Below are 15,657 nucleotides of genomic sequence, written 5' to 3'. Positions count from 1 at the left end.
CACATTAAACCTTCAGGCCATTCCCCCCTCCCCACCCCCAAGTTCCATGAAAAGCTTGTGGTCGCCAGAGCCTCGTCTGTTAGTGAAACAGGATTCGCCGCGGATAGGTGAGGTTGACAATTGGGTTCGGAGAAGCTATATATTGCGCTGGCAACCTGAAGGGTTGCGTTACACAACCCCTTGAATCTGGTATTTTAGTCGCCTCTTACGACAGGCATACCTACCGCGGGTATATTCTGATCCCCTAACCCGCTGGGGCAGCCCATCTCAGATCACTATTTAAAATGAACGATATCGGACTATAACCACGCCCACTTTTTTGATATCGAAAATTTCGAAAAACCGAAAAAGTGCGACAATTCATTACCAAAGATGGATAGAGCGATTAAGCTTGGGAGGTGAGCTGAAGTTATGACGCAGAATAGAAAACAAGTAAAATTTTGGACAATGGGCGTGGCACCGCCCATTTTTGCAAGCTGTAATTTGGCAGTCGTTGAAGATATCATGATGAAATTTTGCAGGAACGTTACTTCTATTAATATATGTATGCTTAATACAACTTAGATAAATCGGAGAACGACCACGCCCACTTTAAAAAAAAATTTTTTTTAAAGTGAAATTTTTACAAAATATTTAATACCTTTACAGTATATAAGTAAATTACGTCAACATTCAACTCCAGTAATGATATGGTGCAACAAAATACAAAAATAAAAGAAAGTTTTAAAATGGGCGTGGCTCCGCCCTTTTTCATTTAATTTGTCTAGGATATTTTAATGCCATAAGTCGAACAAAAATTTACCAATCCTTGTGAATGTTGGAAGGGGCTTAGACTCTAGAACGATAACTTTTTTCTGTGAAAAAGGTCGAAATTGGTTAAAGCCACGCCCAGTTTTTATACACAGTCGACCGTCTATCTTTCCGCTCGGCCGTTAACACGATAACTTGAAGAAAAATCGATATGTCTTTACTAAACTCAGTTCACGAACTTATCTGAGCTTACTTTGTATTGGTATAAAAAATGGCCGAAATCCGACTATGACCACGCCCACTTTTTCGATATCGAAAATTACGAAAAATGAAAAAAATGCAATAATTCTATACCAAATACGAAAAAAGGGGTGGAACATGGTAAGGTAATTGGATTGGTTTATTGACGCAAAATGTAACTTTAGAAAAAACTTTGTAAAATGGGTGTGACACCTCCCATATTAAGTAGAATAAATTAAAAAAGTTCTGCAGGGCGAAATCAAAAGCCCTTGGAATCTTGGCTGGAATACTGTTCGTGGTTTTACATATATATATATATAAATTATCGGTACCCGACAGAACTTGTTCTGGGTCACCCTGGTCCACATTTTGGTCGATATCTCGAAAACACATTCACATATACAACTAAGGGCTACACCCTTTTAAAACCCTAATTAATACCTTTAATTTGATACCCATATCGTACAAACACTTTACAGAATAACCCCTGGTCCACCTTTATAGCGATATCTCGAAAAGGCGTCCACCTATAGAACTAAGGCCCACTCACTTTTAAAATACTCATAACACCTTTCATTTGATACTCATATCGTACAAACAAATTCTAGAGTCACCCCCAGTCCACCTTTATGGCGATATCTGGAAAAGGCGTCCATCCATAGAACTAAGACCCACTCCATTTTAAAATACTCATTAACACATTTCATTTGATGCCCGTATTGTACAAACAAATTCTAGAGTGACCCCTGGTCCACCTTTATGGCGATATCCCTAAATGGCGTCCACCTATATAACTATGGCCCACTCCCTCTTAAAATACTCTTTAACACCTTCCATTTGATACGCATGTCATACATACACATTCCAGGGTTGCCCTATGTTCATTTTCCTACATGGTGTGTTTCCCTTATTTTGTCTCCATAGCTCTCATATATATATGACGCTAAGTTCGGGAGCTAAATTATATCCTTATACATCGAGATATAGACAAGTAATCCCATACTCGCAATAGGTACTTCTACACTTTTTAACCAATAAGAACTTTTTTTCTGGGATGTTCGATACGAATGGTTCTGCTTTTTTCTATTTTAATAAATTTAACCATCAACTGAATTAAACCTGGGACCGTATTACATGTTACGATCCGTGATCGAAACTCATTTTTTAAATCACAATAGCTCTGAAATGGTGTATCGGATTAATGGCATATGCGAACTATCGACAAACTGTAGTTCTTAGATCCATAAATTATTCTACTTTTTAGAAATAGTTTGTCAGTTGCATAGTTATAGCTTCATTGAAAGTGGTAATACGGGCCCAGGGCACAGGCCCTGTATTTTACGATCCGTGATCGAAATTAATTTTTTAAATATAAATAGCTCCAAAATGGTGAAAATTTACTACCAATAAACGGTGAATATGATGTATAAACACAATTGTATTTGCCTCAATTTACTTCCCAACAAATTTTCCGTTTATGTTTTAAATATTTCTTGTGTACTACTTTTAACTTCTTACAAATCTTTAGATGGTTTCCCATATTGACATTTTCTATGACGTTCATATATATTTAACCATATACCAACCATGGCATTCAAATCACATTGACAAACAAACGGCTCCATCTCTGCATATAGTGACTTCCAACCCCCACTTAAATGTTTCTCTCCAATTTCGTTTTCTTGTAACTGTCGCAAGTACCCAGGATCACGCACAACTGAGCTCCCTTCCAGCCATTTTGTTAAATACGTAAGTGTATGCTGAGACATTTATAAATACATTTTTACACATCCCCATATATGACCTCAGAAACATTTCAAAGCCCACTGGCTTAGTATGTTTCATTCTTCGTTTTAATGCACATTCAATTTGTTTTCGAATTTTTTCGACATTTATGCAGGTCACATATTTCTTACGAGCCGTTGAACATTCAGATGTGTGTAGTACATAGCCTAGCGTCTGACAAGAGACAGGCATTCAACATCACCCCACCCACTACCCCATTTGAATATACTCATATCTTATAAACGAAATAACAAAACTAATTTAAAAATTCAAATTTCTTTTATCGCAATTCATCTGCATGAATGTTCGTGTACTACATGAATTTCATTCAGGATATGTAAATCCTAAATGGTTTTGGTTGTTTTGTGGTTTGATAATGTGGTTTTTCTCTTCAAGTTTCCTTTGTTGATACCTTTATTCTTGCAATTTGTCTCACTTATTTTTTTCATAACCTTCTTTTATGTTAGTTTAAGTTTAATAATGGTATTTGCAAATAATACGCATGTTATATGTATACTTGCGCTTATACAGAATAACAGCTTAAGTCGACATAAATTACACATGATATATATATTTGATCATATTTTAGAAAACAAAACAAAATAGCAAAATAAAATAATTTAAAAAAAAATTTTAGTAAAATGGTTTTATTGAAAACAATACATACATTAAGTAAGAATAACACTAAAAGATAGAAAATAATTAGGTAGTTCCAAGGTACTAGTCATCAAACTCTTCATCAATCTAGGGCGTTGATCAGACATGTAAATAAAAGCGTGAATCGTGTCAAATTTCTATTGATAGTCAACCGCTCATATCTTTACAAATCATATTGTCATATATGTACAAGTAAGACCAACTGAACCTTAATCAGATTATGATACGCCTCACGTTTTTAGAAATTTCACGCGCCCAACGCTTTTATTTATTTATCTGATCAACGCCCTAGATTGATGAGGAGTGTGATGACTAGTACCTAGGACTTTCCTAATTATTTTTCTATCTTTTAATATTAATATTACTTAATGTAAGTATTGTTTTCAATAAAACCGTTTAACTTAAACATTTTTTTAAATTATTTTATTTTTACTGTGTATTTAAAAAAATGAAAAATAAATGCCTTTTTTTGCCTGTTTTGAAAACTCATTTTGCCTATTTGCAAATTTTTGTTGGCTTTAAATCGTAATCCTGGTTATTACTAATCGACAAGCCGATTAGCCGAATAATCGATCGTAAACAAGAGCCCTACGAAGGTGTGTGCAGAACGTTAAGCGCCAAATACGCGACACGAACATTTCCGCGAACATTCCCGTTATGTCATGTTTCTGCGACCTTTTCTGTCGTGTATGGTGGTGTTTGCCAGTTCGCGCAAATGTTCGCCAAAAATCAAAATATTTTAATTTTTGGCGAACATTTGCGCGAACTGTTCGTGCGTGTATGGCGAAATATCTCATAATCGTAGTAATTTCTGAACGGAACAGGCGTGCGCGGAAAAGTTAAATGGACAATAAAAAATTTCTGAGTGAATTTATTGAAATGTATAAATCTTTGCCATCATTGTGGCAAGTAAAAAGCAAAGATTATTGTAATAGAATTAAAAAGAATAATGATTATGCGACTTTAATCGAAAAATTAAAAGAAGTAGATCCTGATGCCAAAAAGGATACAGTTATAAAAAAAATAAATAGTTTGCGGGCGCAATACCGGCGTGAATCAAAAAAAAAGAGAGATAGTTTGAAGTCAAGCGCAAATAGAAAGCGCAAAGTTAAAGCAAGGCGGTGATGAGGGGGAATCGCTTCTCTCATTATTGTATCCCATTTCGTTATGAGTGGCAAAATTTTTTGTAAAAGTTGGTCAAATGTTGCCTTGCTCATACGAACGTAATTTTTAAAATCATTTTGTGACGTAAATTCCAGTTGTTTAATAAGCTCACTTTGTCCAAGAACTGCTCGTTTTTTTAAACCATTCTTTGCACCAAATTCTTTTTTTGCGATCTTCTCTCTTTTTTTACGCTTAATTGCCACAGCGAGCAATATTGCTGCAGCACAATTGTTATCCGTATTCATCGCTGTCTGAAAGAGAACTAATGTTCGGCCAAAAGTTCGTATGGTGTATGGCCAAAGCTGCGAACAAGATTGCGGAAATGTTCGTGTCGTGTATTTGGCGCTTTAGTTATGATAATGTTTACAGCTTGAGAGCTTTCGTGTACTTTCGTAATACACTATGGTAAGAAAAACAACTGTTAACTTGCTTAAATCAGGAGTTGAGAACCGAAAACTAAACAGCAACACCCGCGGGAGAATTGTTAGGCAGCAACAGTACGTAGGAAGTACGGAGGTGGGGTATTTATAGGAAATAGGCTGAGATTTCATTTGTTATTCCATTAGCATTAAAAGCAAAGTGAATCTTATGAAAACTGTTGTAACCAAGCACTTAACCCATTAAGTCCCAAAGATACCACTTTCGAAGAATAAAAAGATGGACGCCTCTTAAAAGGGAAGCCACTAAAAATATTCAGCGTGAGATTATTCAACAAAAAAATTGTTTACGTGCACAGGGCTATTATGCAGTGCTGCATTTTCAACATTGGTATTAGCGTTTCTAGGTTGGAAAAATTCGGGACATGTGCACATGATATGTTTCACAGTTTCCGCCCTATTTTGTCTACTAATTAGTAAAATGTGGGTTGGAGACAATGACCACCCAGATATAGCCCAACCTAAATCAGTTCATTTAGTTAAACTAATGTATCTCATTTTTAAGAAATGATCTCAAGGGCTTTAAAAAAAGATATCCAATTATCCAGACCGTACCGCAGCTAGAATACCAAGACATAACTTCTTTAGAGCGTGTACCTCGACACCGTCGGATTTAAACATTTACAAAATCCTGAAATACAGACTAGAAATATTCATAAAATAAAAATAAGACCAAATTCAAATATATAAGATGGCTCCAATTTTCAGCGATATAACACTGATTCCAAAATAAAACTCACCCCTTGCAAAAAACAAAAACAGTAATGTGACTTATCGGACTTTAGAAGTAGTATCGGAAACATAAGTACTAGAACAGTAGGAAGTTCTTAAACTTAAAGTCGTTTATGTTTCTTCTCAGCAAAAAACTCAACATGTGGGCATAGGTTGGCACGACGTAATCTGTTGGCGTTTCCTGTCGCATAGTTTGCACATTATTGATGAAATCTTATAGCCTTGAACTTTCACTGAACTCTTACAGCATTTATCCGGAAGTATTTTTATACATAAATGTCCTATACTAGTCAATTCAATAGCGCACCAAGGCTCAGGGTTAATGGTATACAGCAAGCTCACCTTCAAGGAGTACATCCCAGGAGCATGGGAATGGACAGCGCACACAATAGCGAATCTGAGTAGACTAATGACAAACAAAGGCAGTGCGAAGTCATGAATACAGAAGCTGCTTGCATCGGCCTCGAGTTCTATACTCTTATACCGCTTTCACCTTAGTTAAACCTACATGGGCGCAACGAATAGTTTCGACTTACCGTACGGTTGCGGCAGAAGCTGTCCTGGTAGATGAGGTAACCATACCGATATATCTTCTTTGCGTCCCAGTTGCGAGGAATTGCGCAGGCCGTGGGAGCCTAGCTTTTAGAAGGTAGCCTTCAAAGGGACAAGGAAGTCCTTTACTCGGAGAATCTCGCAGTGGGACTTAAAATATCCCGGACAGTTCATAAAATATTTGATGATGATTTGGCGCCAGTTAAACCAGCGAAGAAGCGACTTGCGAGCCTTGTTGGATGGCCATAATCGTAAAGCTACAATTAAGTAAGTACATAATGATGACAGCTCTTCATTCTTTGGGTAAGAGATAATGAGCCACGGGCAGATAATGATCCACACGCAGTCATCAACAGTTAAGATCTTAAGTGGTCGTTAAATATTTATAAATAGGTGTGGATTATTTGATATTCTTTGGATAGCCACTAAACAATAACGCAATATATTTTATTTAAATTTTTTTTGTCTAAATTTATTAGAGCATACCACAGAAATATTTATACTCACAACTTTGCTGGTCTTGAACATTATTTGAAGACGGCAAATATGTATTCAAACCCCTACTCAAATGTGTAGGATCTACAAAGCAATGCACATTTTTATTTATTGCATATACTTCATATCTGGTAACCCTAATCATCCTCAGCACTTAATAGCGCTTAAAATTCGACCTTCCCTGCTTCGCGATAACTGACGCCAGTAGGGAGCACGAATGGTGTTCAAGTAATTCTTCCTTCCCAGCTGGAGGTCTTGTTGTTGATATTATTGTAGCGGCAAATATACCCCCCCCCCCCCCCCCCCGAAATCTTTTGGGAAAACTTTTAGCAGTGTCGTCGATGTTGGTGATCCTTTTCCGTATACAGATACGTCACGTTCCGGTACCAAGCACCATTAGGGAACGATTTAATATGAACACATTGGACATTCTAGGCTATCCCGCCCTCATGAGGGGATTTGGGTCGCCAGAGCCTCGGTTGCTAAAGAAACAAGATTCACATTTTTCTTGGAGTTTTTGCAAAATCACTGCCGAGGGGCGACCTCGCATAGAACATATTTTTTCTAATTGAGAAAACTTTTTTCTAAAATTTATGTGTTGCTTTTCCCGGTGTGTGAGCCGAGGATCTTCGGTGTGGTAAGGGGAGCATGCTACCACCACACCACGGCGGTCGCATTGCATTATGATAATACCGTTAGAGAACTTTCGTTCTGAAAGCAGGTATCGTCCAAGGAAGTACTTGTTGGCAAGAAGGCTCTCTCCCTTCCAGTGAAAGAAGAGCACGCAAGGAACAATAATGACAAAACTGAGCAAACTGCGTCGACTAGTTGTGCATCGGGTGCGATTAGAACGTCCTACCTGATATATTTAGTGTGTTAGAGTGAATATCTCCACTACCTTATGTATTTTATCGAGAAAGAAGTAGCACTTGCAGATCGGGGACTTGACAGGGCATATGAAGGTAATAAGAAAATGCATAGCAAATATTATATTATATAAATATTGTATTTCAACTACGTGACGGAAATCTGTGCACTAGAAGTTTACGCGTGAAAATGTCTATGTAGAGGTTTATCCTCGAGGAGTATCCTCATTATGTCAGACAGCCAGGCACCCTTGGAGTTTTACAGAACTACTTCTTATCTTGGAGCTAAAAACAAGGTTTTGTTGGGATGGGCTCCGGAAATCATTGGTCGCGAAGGTAATGAACAGGTATACTAGCTAGCCTATATTCCAATACAGAATTCCATGTTTCAGAGTCCTTCTGTTGACTCACAAAGGCACACACTAAGGAAACCATAAGCGGCTGAGAAACAAAGTAGTTCAGACAATACTGGATTGAATTCCCAGTGCAAAGGCAGGGCAAGTTGTTTATACTCCAACGAGAGCAACGAGAGTATCAATCATAAACTCAAGCAGAGAGGATCTACGAACCTCAACAGACGGAGACTCGCGACTACGATACCACCATTAAAAGATAAATCTATCGGATACATATTCTCTACTAGCGCGTTACTCTGGCAAGGCGGAGACTCTCGCAACTAGCTGGCGTGGCTCTTAATCTTCTCGTGACATTGATTAAAAAGTCTAAAAAGGTACTTAAAGATATAATCTGAATAAAGTTCGCATTGCATCAAGGCCTAACAATAACAATCAAGACATTTGTCACTTCTAGAGGCTGTAAGCTGAACAAAAACTTTCAATTTTACTTATAAATTTTTTTTTAAGCAAACAATTTTTGAAACTTACGATTTCATGCCCGTACCCTACAAACAACGAGAGTACTCCATAAATAGTATAAGGAATAGTCCTTAAGGAAAATATTGCGATGTCTTAGAAGAGGACCACCTACTCCTGCCCTCGCTTTGCTTGTGAGTACTCGATAGAATACCTACCGCAGTTTACTTTCCAAAACACCTTCAGAGTAGTATTCCATGGATCATCCACGGAAGAGTAGAGAGTTTATAATCAATTCATATAAATTTCTTTATTCACGTATATGTTAAACAATTATTATTTAGTTTATTAGTTTTCTTCTTTTTGAATCCGAATTTAATTCCAAACATGGAGAAAAATGATCGCCGTTTCTTTTTTCAGAAAAGAAAACGCTATTAGAAGATTCTATTTTTAGCGACACTTTTCAATCTCAGCGCAAAGTTTCGCCTCTCCATATGTTTTTAGTTTCATTGAAAATATATTTTTAAAATTATTTTAATTTATATTAACAACTTTGAAAATTTCTCTATACTACATAAAGCTGGAGATATTGGTGCTTTATCGGTAACCGTATCGGTAACCTTTTAACAGCTGATTCGACCAACCTTATGAGAATCAATGCAATCGATTATTGGTGCCGCTAAGGTCGTAACCGTATCGTAGCCAACCAATTGGGTTTTGGTTTACCGTCGTAACGATAAACAGCTGATTACGTTAAGGATACGGATACAGCGATACGACATATGACACCAATGACTCCGGCTTAAATGTTACGTTCCAATAAAGCGTGATCCAGATATGTATAGAAATTTAACATGCAAATGCAACAACAAATAGCCGTATCTGGAACACGAGTTGCGTGGTTGCATTTTTCCAGAGTTCCCAACATGGAATTTTATTGGAGCTCAAATTTGTATGCAATAACTAAATTAAATTTCTATGGCGCATAGTCATAGTCAAAATAATATAGGTTTTAAGTTTAGTTACAGCTTATTGACATAATTTTCTATGAGCTATCTGGCCCTATCTGTATCTGGATCAAGCTTCATTTGAACGCAACAATAGTCATAAAAACACGAGCATTGATCGTCCAAAGGTGTTCCTGTAATGCATTGCAGAGGACTATTTTGTGAGTACTACAACATGAAAAAAACGGAAAACATAATCCAACGATTTTTGCAGGCTAGTAGACCAAATATGACTAGTTTAACTTTGTACATATACGATTACACAGACAAAAGTTAATTTATTTATTTATTTAAGCTGGGTAAAGCATCACGAGAACGAAAGCGCTAAGTAAATATTGTTAAGCAAATAAGAAAATATTTTAAAACTGAATAAAAGGCGCAACACTCTGACTCAAATATTTATTATAAAACTATTTTACTCAATTAAGCATTAAAGTGAAAACTAACAAGCGGGTAGTAGTTCGTAATTTTATTAGAATGGCTTCCACTAAAAATTTCTTCGCAAGAATGGCACTCATGCTTGCATTGTGCGTGTTCTGTTTAATTGATAAAAACGAATGCCAGAACTTGTGTGACGCAGCTCGCTGCAACACGCAATATAGCCCTGTATGTGCAGAATATAATGGAAAAAAGCAAACATTTCCAAATATGTGCTCGTTGAAAAGGCACAATTGCACTACGGGAGAAAGTGAGTTATATTTTTAATTTTCAAGCTTCCGGTTTCTCGGACACTAAGCTTTAGTTATTATTTAAATGTATTATTTTTTACTTTTTTAAAATACAGAATACAAGTTCATTGGGACAGGCGATTGTGACGGTACGAATTTGGAAGTTTGAATCAAGTGAATGTTCTCAAAAAAATATATACAAATGCATAACGGAAACATGAATACAATTTAAATGAAGATAAATTGTTAATGCGATCAATTGTAATGCATATAAACAAATAAACAAAACACACATTTTAATCACGAACATGGGAAAAAATAAAAGATCTGGCAGCTTTCTTAAAAATTGTATAGGAACATTTTCAAAATTAGCTTTTTCATCATCATAATCAGCTTGCAGCGATAGGGACGCTCACATAAGAATTTGGGCAGTGTTATCGATCATTATATTAGTATTATAGGATTCTTGCCAATATAGGTAATAAACGAAAGATATTTTACTTTGCATCGCAATGGAAATATCACCAAGACTATCACTACCATGGAGATCAAACATCCCAACGGAAATTTGAAAAATCGGCAAAAATGTAATTTACCCCATATTTGAATAAGCAGGCATCCAATTGGTAAATATAAGTATGTTCTTTTCAATATGAGTTGTTTTAGGTTTTTTTTTTCAAGGAGCCAACATTAACGAAAATAAAAACGTCAGTCTAGAAATACCGCGAAGAATCACTCTCGCCAACAAGTACTACTTTAAAAAACTAAGTAGCCAATTGAAAAGTAAAGTCCTGTCTCAGCAAACAAAGATCGTACAAATGGAGCAACTCTGGTAATGTTGGAGAAAAAGTGTTTAAGAAGACCTCTACGCATCGGCGACGGCGAGTACCGAAAAAAACGTTATGATGAGAGTTACGAGCTGTATGTAGATATCAGCATAGTTCAGCGTATCAAAACACAATGGCTACACCTGCTAGCTTAAGGATTGTGACCTGGCGAAAAAGGAACAGGGCGGCCACTCCGCTGAAAGCACTAGGTGGAAAACAATTTAGATTCTCTTGGTATCACCAATTAGCGCCAGTTAGCACAGCAAAGAAGCGACTGGTCCGCGCCACCGAAGTGTTTATACATATTTATATATCGGGTCTGCCAATATACATGAGAACTCTTATAACCTTTGTAGCATGGGCAACCCCTTTCTATACACTTCATATGCCCTTTAAACATTGGCATGTTATTGGAGGTGGCGTCCTGCCACACATAGCATAATAAAACCCTTGAGAAATATCACATCCTTGCCCTTTGGATAAAGTCATCCTGCAACACACTGCATATTGTAGAATACACCTTTTCTCAAAATGCCACACACCGTAGGCTTGGGATTATACTTTTGTTAAACAAGGCTCACGTTGTGAATCAAATTCCTTGAGAAGTATCCACTAAAGAGGCCTGATATTGGGCATGGTACTTCGAATTGGTGTTTGTCGAATAAGGGTATTGCTACTTTTAGAACAACAGGGATAAGTTGCATACATAGACATACAAATGAACTACAAGTTTAGGTAAAATTAAATATTTTTGCTTGGGTGCTCCATCCACTTTTTCTAGCCCTAGAAAAGCCGAGTGATCACGTGATACCATTAACGCCTAGGCATACATACACTAATTTTTATAGCCAAGTATATTTGTACAGAGGTTATAATAACTTTAATCGGATAACCCTAGTTTGTAATGACATAAGAGTACCGAAGTAGCATTAAACGTGATCACTGGCTTAACAGCACTCAAATAAGTATCTAAAAAAAGCCACGCCCACTTTCTCGATCTTGAAGTTTTATTATTTTGTATAATTTGGAAAAAGGCTGTGGTACTGATCAAGTTTAAAAGAAGAAAAATTAAAAGTTGTCAACACCCATTATTAATGGCGCTTATCTACCTAGGCGATTTTGGCGGAAGAACTTTAGATCTTAAAAATAACTTTTCTCTAGAACACTCGACGGGGCCATTTCATCGCCTACCGACTTCGACCATACACTAGGTGGAACTTATAGGACATTTTTCAAGTCTTAAACCAAAAGCTGTTAAAGATGCTATGCTAGGAGCCCTAGTGAACATACGACATAATATTATTAAAAACTAGCTGGCCATGGTTGCGCGAGGCTTCGCGCTAAGTTTTCATTTCCATATATATAGAAAATACTCCCGATCATTTACTTTGGTTTCTGAAATATTTTGATTTTCAATTTAGAGTTATTCCAAAATATGAAAACTCATACTCTCAACCAAGTTTTGACAGTGCGAAAAACAAACAAAAAGAAACAAAAAGAAACACCATTCTACCAAGACGAATTCATGTGAACTTGTCACTGAATTCAGCTCATTTTTTCGCAGTGGTTTATGTTAAAAATGTTAAGCATACATAGCCCCAAATCGCTTATTCTTTTCCATTTTTTATTTAGCTTACACCTAATTTAACAGGCATCACTCGCTCAATGTACCAATGTACTGTTAGGCGACAAAAGGCAGATGATTTACGATTCACACAATCACTCTTCCCGCCGGTACAGCACTGAATTTGAGGTCGTTTATAGTATTCCTGTTTGTACTGTGAACAATTTTAAATATTAAATTCGTCGCTCGCTAGCCAGAAGCATGAATGTGCAAATTTTCCGGTTTTGTGTTACCAGCTTCGTTGGATCACCCTTTAGATTATTTAGGTTTAACTTAACTCTACAGCTTCCTGCCTTACATGGAAACCCCAATAATTTGCAATGCCGTTTTCATGAATGTATAATTCAATCACATAAAGTTGGGTCAGAAAAATGATTGTGGCACATTCCTGTTTCTGGCTGACAACAAAGTAATGCACACATTCGTACACATATTTACTAATAATTTTAATTATTTTTAATATTTAATCGTTTCTATAATAATTAAAAAAATGGTGTTCGGCACTACTTCGCTGATAATTACTGTGCTTTAACAACGCTATCCGAAAAAAAGGTCGTCGTTGTTTAATTGAAGGCAAACCGGTTTATTCGAAGCCGTTGCCTATTGCCGAGGCAAAACTTAAAGAATTGAGAAAAATGTGAGAAAAACTGGTTATACCAAAAGAGTATCATTCTTTTTATAAAAATCTAAAGGGCAACAGTGGGGTTCGTTACGCTTTATCCGAACTCAACATTTAAGAAGATTCTGATTCCGAAAATTGAGAACTAGTTCTATATTTGCAATAATATCTTAGATAAAAACCAATTAGTGTATATGAAGTTTAATTTAATGTGTAACTTTTTTCATTTACATACTTTCTATGAGTCACAGCCACGGATGTTTTCCCAAGTATTGTGATGTTCTGAACCGGAATTGGCCGGCAGGAATTTGTTTACGTCTTTTGAAGTTAAGGCCATACCATGACCAGTTGGGACAATTCTTATAGCGTATTCGGACTCAGCGCGTAAAAAGGCACAGGAAACATGAGCCCCATTACGTGATCCGACTACTTCCAAGTTTTTTGTATAGCCGTGTTAACAAAAAATTAGATCAGTTTTTAAAACTTTTGTTGTGCCAGAAAAATAAATGTGCTTAAATCTCGGAGAATAAAAGGGATGCGACAAAACAGTTATCTCAGCTGAAAGAGCATATTGTGAGTATAATTTTTTGATAGTTTTTTACATTAAAAACTAATACTTCTAATTCTAAGGGAGCAATAAACTTTGAAATTCCCAACATTTTCATTTTGGCAGATTCATGCTTCTGGCAAGCGGGCGACGAAATCTAAAATATTTCAGATTTGGTTGGGCCAATTTTTTGGTTTGGGTTGACACTCATCAAAGCCCCATATATGTACAAATTTAGGTATCTATACAAATTTTTAAATAAACTTTATTTGTGCACCACACTCTTCACAAAAAACAATTGAAATTAATTGCGAAAAATGTTAGAAAAGTTACCAACGAGCGGTTTATTTGCAAAGTGTGTCAGCACCCTTAAGAAAAGCAAATGTCAAATTCTTCTAATTATGCTTTGCTGCAACAAAATTTGCAAGGCGGCTACTTTTTCATGCTAGATGGCGCCAGTGTCGCTCAATTTACCGTTATCCATAAAAATACGTGCATTTTACTCATAATGTCTAAGATTGAGTTACTTACTTACGTACTTAATTGGCGCTTAACCGTTTAAACGGAGTGGGGGCCGAGTTCACCTGGATGCTCCACGTTTTCGGATTGCTTTCACGGCCTTGGGGTTTCGGACGATAATCTTGATAAATTAAGTAAACCCGTTTTAACAGTCACAATGCGTCGCTGGCTGTTGTTGTTTGATAAACTTTCAGAAGTTTGACAGGATTTCAATTAATTTTAAATACCGTTTTCAAATGACACACATCTCGCACTAAATATGAAAATATACATATGTATGTATGAGAATGGTTTGAGAAAACATTTCATCTTATTACAAAATCAAATTGAGACTTACCTTTTTTATCTTCTTAGTGTAGAACTGTTTCCACTAAAAGTCGAAGTCGTCGCGTCAGCCCCCTTATGGGCACCAAGCTCCTTTCTGAGCACCTCGCGTAAGCTCCCTTCTGAGCTCCTCACGATGACTGATATGATCAATTTGAGTTGTTAAATGCATAAGTTTACTCTTATTCAATGTTAACCTTATAATTTACAAGTTATAATACTTTTTGTACTAATTTTATACTTTACCAGTCGACCGTTTTCATTTTGTGTCGGCTTTGAATAAAGAAATAAAAATCGCCGGACTGAATATATTGTCATTTAAGGTATTCCTAAAGTCAATTGGGTCTCATGGCCCTTGACCCTATGTCACCTCACATCATCCGACCATTGATATTTGGCAAAGGAAAACGTTTATTTTATTAAAAGGGCCACCAACTTTAAAAACTTACAAACCTGAAGACCTGGGTTTCGAATCGAAATTAACGTGTTCTAATAATAAAAGAGTTGAGGGTTTTCGCAAAGCTGGAAATTGTTTTTGGTATCCTAGTGATTTGTTTTGTATCCTACTTTAAATCGGTAATCTCAAACAAAAAATATTTATGTTAGCTCATCCATTCATCGGTCACTTCGTTACCCTATTTGATAAATGAAATATAATTATGTTATAATTCAATACTTTACGAGATATTTCCGTAATTTATAAGGTTTCACTGCTAAAATTATATATGATTATCTACTTCGTAAGGTTGACTAAAAAACAGTATTTGACTATCTTGGAAAAATTAAATAGTTAAAAAAAGAATGTTTAAGTTAATCAGGTTATGGTAAGCCTCACATTTTTACAAAATTCACACGCCCAACCCTTTTATTTAATTGTATGATCAACGCCCTAGATTGATGAGGTATGTGATGACTTGTACTTAGGACCTAGCTAATTATTTTATAGCTTTTAGTATTATTATTAAATAAAATAAGTGTAAGGCACAATAACCTCCGAAGAGATCTAAGGCCGAGCTTCTCTTCCAATTTGCG

General features: G+C 36.3%; 1 long non-coding RNA gene across 2 annotated transcripts; it reads left to right on the top strand.

Moving 5' to 3' along the window:
- The first annotated feature begins 9,813 nt into the window (after positions 1-9,813).
- LOC137238366 (uncharacterized) lies at positions 9,814-14,044 on the top strand. 2 transcript variants are annotated; one of them, XR_010949176.1, is made up of 4 exons: positions 9,867-10,185; positions 10,282-10,791; positions 10,850-13,808; positions 13,866-14,044. It is a non-coding gene; the product is annotated as an uncharacterized lncRNA (long non-coding RNA). The 2 variants fall into 2 exon arrangements; XR_010949177.1 differs by lacking the exons at positions 10,850-13,808; positions 13,866-14,044 and having other exon boundaries at positions 9,814-10,185; positions 10,282-10,489.
- Positions 14,045-15,657: the final 1,613 nt, after the last annotated feature.

Source organism: Eurosta solidaginis, chromosome 1 (assembly GCF_040869045.1).
Source record: "Eurosta solidaginis isolate ZX-2024a chromosome 1, ASM4086904v1, whole genome shotgun sequence".
Lineage (NCBI taxonomy): Eukaryota > Metazoa > Arthropoda > Insecta > Diptera > Tephritidae > Eurosta > Eurosta solidaginis.
Note: the sequence above shows the minus strand (reverse complement) of the source record. Positions and strands in the feature narration are given on the sequence as shown.